Consider the following 12410-nt stretch of genomic DNA (forward strand, 5'->3'; position numbering starts at 1 on the left):
TTACCTTAGTTGCAATGAGCTGTTGCTTAGAGGTAAGATAAGTTGTTTTTGACGTCTGTGTGGTATAATATCACCACCTTTTTCACCCCCTGAAAGATCTGCAAAAAAAAAACAAAGAAAAGAAAATTACTCAAGGCCATTGTTTCAGGATGGTGACAATCTACGTCTTTCTAGTTTTCTTTTTCTTCTGGTTTGAGTTCAGCAGCTTTGACAGCAGCAACAGGATGGTTGCTGCTGTCAATGCTGTGAGCTCTGTAGCTTCTAGCAGGTTAACCAGGCAATCAGTCAACATGGTATCTGAAAACAAAGCTGTTATTTAGGGCTGGCAAAATAAAAATGCAATACATTTCATCCTGCTGCTCTTGAACTTTTCAGTGTTTTTCATGTTCATATTGTGTTGCTGTGGGATGCATGAATGTTGCGGCGGAGGAGAGTCCTGCCTATCATCAGTTAGGTTCATGCCTCTCTTTGAAGTTTATGTCACATCGTCTCAAAGTGAAAATGTTTCCGCTGCTTTTTCTTGTGAGAATTTTATCTACTTCAGTCAGTCGTGGTTTTGAAAGAGGATGTGAAAAAAGGAAGATCTGCAGCTCTGTCAGATTCTGTGTCTATGGACGCCGATCCTTACATTTTGAATCATCCATATTCTGCAGTTTTTCGGCTTTTCACGTGAAGTTTACCAGAACTCATTTGCTGCAGCTGGGAAAGTCTGAAAATGGACACAAAAGAAACCAAATGAAACCCAGTTAAAATGATGAATCTGACAAAAGAAAAAAAGAAAAGAAAAAGGAACTTTTGACTTTTAGTGCATGTACTTCTCATTTGTGTGTGCTTTTTTTTTGTGGCTTTTTATGTCTGTACATCTGGTGGTTTGTGCGCAGACTGCAGACATGTAAAGTAATCTTCAGAGAAATTGTTCCTCTGAACAGATGCAGATGCGAAGGTTTTGTTTTTTCCAAGAGATTTTGGTCACAAAGGTAAATCACGTGAACTTTCACAAATGGAGATCACTTGGTTTGTAGTTTGGAGTATTTGGATCTTGTGTCAGGTAAGAAATCTTCCTTTCATTACAGTCTTAACAATCTCATTAAAATTAAATAATTCTCATTTTTTAATATGTTAAGACTTTTTAAACTACGATTGTTTATCTACATTTTGTTGTAATTGTTACTGATAAAAAGAAGTTAGGTTTAAAGGTTTAAGGCCAAGCTACTACGTGATTCTGACATTTAGCTCAGACTTACTATACCAACGGTTTGATTGCACTGTTTGGGGTTAACTTGATCAAGTTTACAATAATGCTAATGAGGAAAGGTTGTTTTTAGTTCCTTCTTCAGTTGTCCTGTAATCAATTCAAAGTGGGATGAAATGCAAGGTTTCCCTAGAAATCTTGCTAAACTGGTAGATGGTGGCAGGCCAGTCATTCATTCAGCAGCCTGTTGTGTTTTTGAGCTAAAAAATTTGAAAATATCTCTTGGTAATTATGTGTTATTGAAAGAATGGAAGATTGATACCCGAACACTAACTATAAAGTTTTAAAAATGCAAACATTTTAAAAAGACTTAATTAAATAAGCTTAGCCTGGTGGGGGCACAAGTGAAGCCTGGAGGCCCGCCAGGCTTATGACACACAGGGGGCAACCCTGAAATATTTGACATCTAATTTGATCATTGTATTGATATTCTGCCGTCACCAATGAAGACTTTTACAGGCGAGTAAATTTATGAAACTTCAATCTATCACCTGCAAAAAGGAAAATGAAATGTTTCCAATCTGAAGCCAAACTGTTTATGACACCACAGATTAGAATCGATCTCATAAATAAATTCATGGTGTCTCCTCTTCCAGACCTCATCTGCTGCAGACGGGGCATCGTGTGAACCTGGATTTGAGTCAGAGCTGTTTATATTAAAAGTGAGCAGAAAGAACCTGAAGCCCGGCACAAGACTGGGCAAAGGTATCAGGACTCCCTCCATCTGCTCCATCACTCCACCACTCATGCCTCTGCTTCAGCACGCCTGGCTCCAGTATTAGCTCATTAGCAGAGCTTGACTGCATGCTAGTCAAGCATTTAGTCCTAGCATGTGGGACAAGGGACACATGCAGGACTCTAAGATTAAATGTTCAAAAACGATCTGCCTGAAAATCTGAAGTGTACAAAAATTACTTTCCAATGTGTTTTAAAATGTCTTGATTTAATATATATATATATATATATATATATATATATATATATATATATATATATTATTACTATTATTTTTTCATGGTGCTCACATTTTCATAATTCCTTTGTAGTTTCTGTTTTCTAAATATGTCTTATTTTTATTACTTCTAGTAAGTATTGTATTACTTTGTGTCTGTGGATAAAACCGAGAGATCTTTGTTTTTATTGGAATCATTGTATTTCTTAAATATATTGATTTATTTCAATGTATTTATTTCCAGTTGGCTTCACTGACTGCACGAGCCGCACAAGATTTCTCTTCAGCACAGATGACAAGCGTTTAGTTGTAGAGACTGAGGGAATAATAACTGTGAGTAACTGGAAACCCATATTGTTATTGGACGACATGTCACATGACTCTCACATAATGTTGTTCTTGGGTGTTTCTAAGGTAATGTCAAAAATGCATTAATTATTTTATTTATTTATTATTATTATTATTATTATTATTATTATTATTATTATTATTATTATTATTATTTTTTTTTTTTTTATTTAAGTCAGTGTCTTACCTCAAACCTGCTATTATTTGACAATCTGCATGGAGGGAGTCTGGTTGACAAAAATGTTATCATCTGCAGCTGGGCAGAATGTAGAAATCAAATAATGACATCTATGATTATCCTATATTTAACGGGAAACTCTACAGGAGCTGTTAATTACTGAATTGTCTCCCGGCGGAAAACATTTATTGTACTTTTATGAATGTGAAAAAGGAAATGATAGTGGCCAGTGAAAATACTTAAGTATCCTTACAGTTCTTTTTTTTCTTTTCTTATCAATAATATATGATCAACAAAGGTGGTTATGTTTGTCATTGTTCCTGAAGAGAAGGTTTATAAACCCTAGTTGGCTTTAGACAGAATCACATGATCTCATCAGTTCTGAGAGTTAAAGAGACACCAGGCCAATGACCTTTGCCCTTGTCTCCGTCCAGGTAAAGAGACGGGTCGTCCTTCATGAGGGGATCCATAACTTCTTGCTCCATGCCTGGGATTCACAGGGTCAGAAAATGACTCTTCCTGTCAGGCTGCTGTATCCAGAGCATCACTATACGAACAACCGTCTGGATGCTGAATTTCATCAAGAGGCTCAGAAACTCAACAAGCAGCTTCATGATCACCTGGATTCTGATAGAAATCAGCAGGTGAGTTCAGAGTCTCTGTAAAGTCGGCCAGAGAGGAAAGTTGTTCTTCTAGAAAGTAGAAAAAATGCATCATCCCCGTCACAAACTCATCTAATCTCCACTGAGCAGCTTTTCTTCTTTAAGAAGGTTTGATATGTAGAGATGTTTCTCTGTGAGATGCTGTCGGGATGCATTTGTATTTCTGATTATTTGTTTACTGATTAGAAAATATTTGTTTCCTTAGGATGCTCCACAGGTTCCCATTCTGAATTTCCCAAGACCTAATCCAGGACTGAAGAGGAGGAAGAGAGACTGGGTTACCCCTCCTCTTAGTGTTGCTGAGAATAGCAGAGGACCTTATCCCCTGTGGCTTGCTCAGGTAAGAGAAATTCAAATGAATGGATATTTCAGTGTCATTTTCTTTCCCTTGTATTTTAAGGTGTATTCCTCTATTTTTGTGTGTGTTTTGTTTAATGGTATTTGAATATAACCTTGGTCTCTGTTGTCCAGATTCGCTCTGATGAAGATAAAGTGAAGAAGATCATTTACAGAATCACTGGTCCTGGAGCTGATCAGCCTCCTGTTAATCTTTTCACCATGGATAGAGACAATGGTCATCTGTATGTCACACAGGAACTGGACAGAGAGAAACAGGACAAGTACACGGTCAGTATTTTTTCTCGTACCTTTAGCCTGATGCTTTTCTATTCACTGTTAAAGATGAAATATAGAAGAAATTCAAGATAAAAAACATTCTGAAACAAGTATCAAATGTACGAAAAAAACTCAAATAAAACTGGTAATCTCTGATTAAATATTCTGAGTATAGTTTATAATATGGGGAAAATGAAATATAGCTTTTCTTGGAACATAAAAACAGAAATTGTCATTTTTACAGCTTAAAGCCCATGCTGAGTCAGTTGGAGGTGGTGCAAATGCAGAGGACCCTATGGAAATTATAATCAATGTAATTGACCAGAATGACAACAAACCTGTTTTCAATCAATCTACCTATAATGGAGAAGTTCCAGAGGCCTCGAAAAAAGGTAAAGTCCCAGGATTCAGATAACAAACATGCAAAAAGAAAATGTTTTACATTTTACAAGTAGCAAGTCTGCTAGGAACTTTTGGCAAGATTCTTTGAACAATTTTAAAATAAAAATTGGTGCATAAAAAGGTGCATATTAAGCAAAAATTTGGTTTTGTACTTTTGTTTCTAAAAACAGGCCAGACCATCGTATAGCTGCTCAGTAAGGAGGAACACTTAAATCTTTTGACTGCATTACATTTTATGTGCAAAGGTTGCACATAAAAAAAAACTACCAGATTGTAATTATATTTATATGCATAAGGTAATAATCAGCTGATCTGTGTCTTTATTGTTGTGTTTGGACCAGCAATGAATTCCTATAAGACAAAATTGAATATCTGGGTTGATTTGTCAGTGGACAGATCTGGCTTTTGGTTTATTATTTATTCATTTACATAAGTTAGTTTTCAAAATAACTTATGAATGTATATGTGTATGTTTTAATTATTTATTGCATAACTGTTGGACTGCTTGACATGCACATTCCACTCTCTGGGAAAGATAGAGTATCTGCTTTGATTTTTTTTTTTACTTTAACCTTCTTACTGAGAAATTACATTACAATAATAATAAAAAAATTAAATAGCTTTTGCTTTCTTTTATTTTTACACATTTATTGATCGAATTTGACCGATTGGTAACAGAATATAATCCAATCCTTGACATCACATTTCAAATCAAAGCATCAATCTGAATGACAGCAGATTGATGCTGTCATTCAGATTATGTCAATTTCTTTTTTTTAAAGAAATTGACATGAATGGCTTGACATACTCCATCCACTTTGACCATATCTTGTAGAAAATGTCCTTCTGCAGTTGGACAGAAAATGCATAGATCTCCAATACATAGATATGTATGTATGTCGTATGTCATACGTCATATGACATAAAATGATAGATGATCGTAAAATGAGCTCGCTGTCTGACAGCTTCTCTTACACATCATACAATCTAGAATTTATTAGATTATATAGGTGCCAATTAATTGAAAGGCATATTAATACAATACAATGGGCTGCACGGTGCCATAGTTGGTAGCGCTACATTGCAGCAAGAACGTTCTGCGTTGGATCCTGCATGGAGTTTGCATGTTCTCCCTGTGCCTTCAATCTCACATGCTCAATATCAGCTGGTTGTGTTTCCTGCAATAAAGCAATTTGAGCTTTGTCTCTTTGAAATTTAGAGAAGACTTTCCACCTTTTTACAAGACTATGTAAACCATAGTCCAGTAAAAACATAAACAAATTTGTTGTATTTCTTACTGATAGCAGAGTTTAGTGGGTTTCCCGCTCACCCTTGTAAACATATAACATATGAAAAATTCAACATCAAGAATAAATTATTTGTAGGCAGTGAGTTTCTTAGTAGATCTTGCCGAAGTCTTAATAGCTGCTGCTCTCACTGTTGTTCATCGTTTTCTCTTGATTAGGTTTTGAGGTGATTAAGGTTTTGGCCACAGATGCTGATCAGCCAAATACTGACAACTCTGATATCAGGTACCGTATAATGAGTCAGACTCCAGAGGAGCCCAGTCCCAACATGTTTAACATCAACCCAATAACTGGACTCATCATCCTCAACCAAGCTGGACTGGACCGAGAGGTGATAACAGTTTTGGCCCATTTGACTAAAATCAGAATTAGGCTTCAGTTGGCGTGTATTTTTCTAATGAAACGCACGGATTTGGAAAAATGATGTAGAGTTTCAAAAGCAGAAGTTATTGTCAAATTGCTGTTTCAGTCAAATCTCTTTGATGTTTGAAACTTCAAATTAAGATTAATGTGGTGTATTTACCCCCATGATTTACCTGAGTTGGTACAGTCCTTGTATTCTGAGACATGCAACTTCTCTCTATGGTTATCACAGATATAACACAACAATAAAGATAAATGGATATAGACTGAGTCTCCTCTGTTCATTAAGACAATACTATTAATTTCTCATAGTTCTAATGATACCGTTTTGATTGATTTAAAGAAATAAAAGTGCAGTGAGAGCTGCTGTGCTCTCCTCTCACCTCAGAAACATTTTCAGGTTGTCGATCTAACAGCAGCAGAGCAGAGAGGAAACCCACTCTGTTCCATTTGCACCTTACAATAAAATCACTCAAACACAAAGCTGCCAGTAATCCTGCTCCGAATTACAGTAACAAATACATTTATACATATGCTATTGACATTTAATCATATGCATGCTTGAGTAATATAGAGAAAAAATAGTAAGTAAATGGGCAAAATGCTTGAGTAAAATGGTGATTTCTATTGGTTTAACTAAATCATGCTCTATCTGGATCATTTCACAATTCAGTCTTGTCAGGCATTTAAAAACAGATCATTCAATAATTCCCAAGAATAAAAAATCCCAAGAAACAAAAAGTTACAATATTATTCTTAAATATTGTGACTTATCATGCTGATATTTATCTTATAATTAACTGAGGTTGACATGAAAAGACAAGTCATTTTTTTAAAGTATGACAACAGCAGTCTTTAGTTTATAAGTTAGTTCTTCATTTGAATTATTAATTATTAGTTGGGCAATAGTATTGTCCATCATTTCCACACCTCTCCTGCAGTGTCCTGTATCATATTCTATGTTCTCTGCTTTAAGCAGAGACGTTTCTCAGAATGAGCTGTTTGTTGGAACCTAAATACTTTCTATGCTAAGTTTTTCTTAAAGCTCTGCAAGTGATAAGAGGATTGAAATAGTGTTGAGTATTTTAGGAAGCTGATTTTCTACACTTCAGTGACAATGAACTAAAAGTATCTTGTTTAACATTTCATTTCATTCAACAGAAAAATTCTCTGTACACACTGGATGTTCAGGTAGCTGACATGAAAGGAGAAGGTTTGACTGGATTTACCAAAGTGTTTATCAAAGTGATGGACAGCAACGATCACGCTCCAGTCTTTACGGAGGCCTCTGTGAGTAAAACTGCTTTTTTTGATTTATTGCTGATTTTGTCACCCAGTAATTACTCGCAAATATTATATTCAAATCTATTTATCACATTGATTTGTGCAGCACATGGTCAGTTGTTAGGGTTAACACCTGTTAAACACAGATTAAACAAACACAGGAAAGACAAGAGAGTTAGATTCTTTCTTACTCGCGAGGAGAACAGACAGAGATTTGCTTTCAGTTACAATCTCCGACGGCTCTGAAGCACATTTGTCTGCTCCTCTCTTTTTATTGTTTTCAGGATCCCTAATCACAAGGACGCTGTAGCTCTAAAGGGAGGGGAAGCATCTCATCACACAGCTACAGCGCCAAATGTCATTCACTAACTAACACACAGATTATTCTGCACTAGATAATCTCCTTCCAGGCACAAAGTTAAACAGAATATGCAGTCAATCTTCACAGTGACAGTTTTATAGCAATCCAGCAACTCAAACGAAGTAGAACTCTTCATCAAGAGATAACCCTGCAGGAAGACTATTGTCTCTGCTTTTCGCCAGTGAGGCCTTCTGAGAAAGGAATCAGAGTAAATCAACAATACAGAAACATTCTTAATTCTATCATGAGATTAAACAAGGAAAGCATAAAAGAAAAGATACATTATAAAGATCCATGAGAATAACAAATATTTGATTAATAATATCACAATTTCTCCAACATCAGTAAACAGTAGATCACTCTCACTGCTATTAGTGAGTCCTTAAAGTACATATGACATAAAATGATAAATGATGGTAAAATGAGCTATCTGTCTGACAACTTGTCTTACACATCTTCTGTCTCCTCTCAGTACACGGCCACAGTTGAAGAGAATAAAGTAGACGCTCTAGTTGTTAAGATGTTGGTGACGGACGCTGATGAGCCTCAAAGCCCAGCCTGGAATGCAAAGTTCAAGATCATTGATGGAAATAAAGAAAATCTGTTTACTGTGGAAACAGGAACAAACAAACAAGAAGGAATCATCACTACTGCTAAGGTAAGAGGAACAGGAACAGAACCTGTTGGACATTTGGTCCAACAGGTTCTGACTATTGGACCAAATGTAGTTTTTTCAAAGTATTTTGTTTTTAAGCAAAATTCAGTGACCCTGAAGTTCAGCCTGAGCTGTTCATGCCTGAGTTAATACTGAACCTTTCTTCCTCTAAACCATGTGGTTTTAGGGTCTGGACTTTGAGAGAGTCAGTAAGCACACTCTACTGGTCACCGTGGTGAATGAGGAACCTTTCGCTGTTTCATTGATCACTTCCACTGCTACAGTGGTGGTGACTGTGGAGGATGTCAATGAACCTCCCATCTTTGATCCAAAAGAGAAACAGGTTTCTAAACCTGAGGATCTTGCTGTGAACAGCACTGTGGTGCGGTACACAGCTTCTGATCCAGACATTGGACGCAAACAGAAAGTCACGTAAGGAACTTAAACAAAATGAAATTTCACATTTTTACACAGCTATTTTAACCAAGTTATATTGTAGAAGTTATATTCCAAATCTGTCTGTTTAAGAAACTAGATGGGCAGATTTATTACTTCATGGAAGTTGTTTAACACACAAAACTGCAAATTAGAAGTTTGTAAATCTAAAATATGAGGATATTTGTCTCCTGTCCCAACATACATCACACTGTCCCACATCAAAAAGCTGGAATTGATGTTTGAACGTGTTTTTATGGTTTGTCTTTATTGTTACAGGTATAAAATACTCTATGACCCAGCTGGCTGGCTTGACGTTGCGAAGGAGACTGGTGTGATAAAAGTGAGAAACCAATGGACAGAGAATCTCCACTTGTCAAGGAGGACAAATACACAGCCCTGATTGGTGCATATGATGATGGTAGGTGTGAGTCTTGTTCTGTAAATGTAGGAGAGAAACTTAGACGTGGATATAAAACAAAAATGTAGGTTTCCATTTCCATTATGCCATTTACAACTGTTCTTCAGAGCATTGGACTGGGAAGTAGTTTGTGTGATGAGCTCAGTTGATGAACCGCAGCACCAGGTGTCTGCTAATTGCTGCTACTGCTAGTCTGGAGGGGCTCAGTGGAAGAAGTCTGTGTTTTGCATGAGCCAGTGTTTTAGGCACCCATAAGTAGTTGCCATGGGAGATTAAATGATTCCTCAAACATACATGAAAGTATCAAAGCAACCCTGCATGTATGTTTGGAGAAGGGAATCACATTATAACATGAGCTGAAGCTCAAAAAAGTTTATCTTTACATTATACTTGCCTTTTAGTTGTACTTCCTGGAGGTCTTTAAACTTATTCTGACAGCTGATGATTTGCTCTGCTCTTGAAAAGTTAAGACGTTTAGTCAGTTTGGCCGAACCCAGAGCGGCTCCTGCTACTGCTGTATGTCTGTCATCTCACCAGATCAGATCAAGCCGACAGCAACTGGAACTCTGGTTATTCATCTTGAGGATGTCAATGACAACCCACCAACCACTGAGGAACGCAAATTCACAGTGCGTCTTTTTTTTTTTTTTTTTAAAAGTCCTACATATTAAACTTTAGAATAGAATTTAATATACTTGATGCAAAATTGTTAACTTTGGAAATAAAAAATAAATCCGTATTGAAGGGGACGTTTCAAATCTAGTCGATTTCCACAGGTGTGTAGCAAGACACCAGTTCCTCAGCTGCTGACTGTGACAGACAGAGATGGACCATACTTTACTTCTCCATTCAACGTCAGCCTAGTTGGCTCTGCGAAGGCTAACTGGACGGCCAGAATGATCACCAGTATGTATAATCTACTCTTTCTTTGAGCACTGACTCTAACCCTAATTCATTCACATTCTTGAATGAACACGTCAATGAACATGCTCATTCTTTGAGCACATCAAGTTGCCAATGAATGAAACTGTTGCCAATGACAAATCAAAACTAAGAGGAAGGAATTGACAAATAGAAACTGACCATGAGCATAGACTCAACTGTTAGGAATGATCTAAGCATTTTCCTGATGTGAATAAACCCCTCAATATTTAAAACTGGTGGAATTCCTCATAATTGATGTCTGCCATTCTCTTATTTTGCAGGAACAGGAATTATCCTGACTTCAAACCGTGAGCTGGAGATTGGAGTTTACACTGTAGCCATGAGCATTGCAGACAACCAGGTCTGTCTCAGGTCAGCACAGTCACAGCCAGAGTGTGTGACTGTGCTGGAAAAGACGTGAGCTGTCGGGAGAAAGGTGTTGGTGGCTCCGACGCTCCAGTCATCCTGGGAATACTGAAGGCCATCATGGTGCTGCTGATCAGTGAGTTTGAAATTTGATTGTGTTGCTATACCATTGTGACTGTGGTTGCTGTAAATGTCCAGGGAGGCGTCCTGACCAGATGCCCGAGCCTCAACTGGCTCCTCTTGATTTAAAGAAGCAGCGGCTCTACTCTGAGTCCCTCCTGGTTGACCGAGCTGAGTCCAGACACCTTGCGGAGAAAACCCATTTCGGCCGCTTGTATCCGCAACTTTGTCCTTTTGGTCACAACCCAATCTGCCTGTCGACCTCCCGCTCTCTTCTTCCCTCATTCGTGAACGATAACCCAAGATACTTCCAACTTCGTGGAATTTTGTTGGGATTTAATAATTTGGTGGTTAAAACGGTCTGCTCTTCGTTTAGTGGTGGGGCTGCCATCGTTCCTGTTTGTGAGACGAAGGAGAACAGAGGAGGAACCTGTTGAACTCAGAGATCTCAGCATGGCAGACAACATGTGTGAGGATGAGGAGAGGAACGACAGAGAGGACATGCAGGTGAACATCTGATGCAGGCTTTCAGCAAAAACATCTTTTAGACAATATGAGTCGTGAACAAAGTGTAAGTCTGAACTGTTAGTGGGAAAAGGTCCATGTGCCCAGGAGACTCTTCTAAACGACATAAACGACATAAGCCAATGGATGGAAAAAAACAAAATAATGTAATATTTTTTCTTGATCTTGTTTAGTTTCTTCAGCTGCAATCATCCTGTATGTGAAGTAAAACCCAGCAATGCTATTGTTCTCCTTTCACAAACTTTTCTGAAGACAACCAGCATTAATCGTTGTGAAAACTAAACAAAAAAATGTGCATCAGTTCTATAGATAACCTGTTCCATGTTAAACTAACTTTGTCCTTCTTTGCTTCCCATTTGAATCATCCTGCTGGTGTTGGACTGTAAGGGAGGCGATTCCGACTCGCAAGACCCGGAATACGAATATCTGACTGAAGGGGAACCACTTTCAGGAACTGCCTGACAATAATGGAGAACAGGATGAAAACAATTGTACACGTTTGGTACATTTGAATACAATTGCTCCGTGCGTTTAAACGTGTCTGTAGTGACATTTTTGTGGTTGTTGGGATATTTTGTTTTAGTTTGATTTCGATCTTTGTAATGACCTATTGTTGAGAGGTCAAAGATGTTTTTGATTCCTCTGCCCTCACTATTTGGGGACTTGGCTTTCTGCAAGCTTTTTAAAGCTTTTCTGAAAACTTTTAACCTTTGTTATGTTTGTTTATGTTTTGTTTTCTGCGTTGCTGGTGCCACTGAGCAAACACTGGACAGCAACATGTGCACAAGCTTTAAGGTACACCTCAAAATTTGCCATCATGTTTCTATACTGCCACGTAATATTAACATTTTTGGAGAGGCTCATCTGTAATCTATGAGGGAATCTCTAAGAGCTTCTGTGGAGAGAGCATAAGATTAGGGTGATGGTAAGGAGACAATTCAGCCCTGAAAACCTGGAGCTCTTTAGATAAATCAGTAAAACATTCAAAAACATGCTAAGCCTCTGTAACAAAAGGTTTATTGCTTTAATGCCAGTAAAGATTTTTCACTTCTCTATTTAAAAGGTTCCTTCCTTTGAGATCAGCTGACCCAGTGGCTTCCTGTATAAACCATATATATATATTTTTTAGTTTGCTTTCTGTTTAATTTTGCCTGATTTGTTTTTCTGTTGTTGAAACACCTTGTGTTAATTTTCCAAGGCACTGTATTAAGTTTTAAGCAGGAGCTTTAAGCAGGTGTTT

General features: G+C 37.5%; 1 pseudogene; it reads left to right on the plus strand.

Annotated features, from left to right (window-relative positions):
* Positions 1–885: 885 nt before the first annotated feature.
* Positions 886–11642, plus strand: LOC129356874 (cadherin-1-like; annotated as a pseudogene).
* The last annotated feature ends 768 nt before the right edge of the window (positions 11643–12410 follow it).

The sequence above is a fragment of the Poeciliopsis prolifica genome, unplaced genomic scaffold (genome assembly GCF_027474105.1).
Source record: "Poeciliopsis prolifica strain line A6 unplaced genomic scaffold, Auburn_PproV2 SCAFFOLD203, whole genome shotgun sequence".
NCBI classification, from domain to species: Eukaryota; Metazoa; Chordata; class Actinopteri; order Cyprinodontiformes; family Poeciliidae; genus Poeciliopsis; species Poeciliopsis prolifica.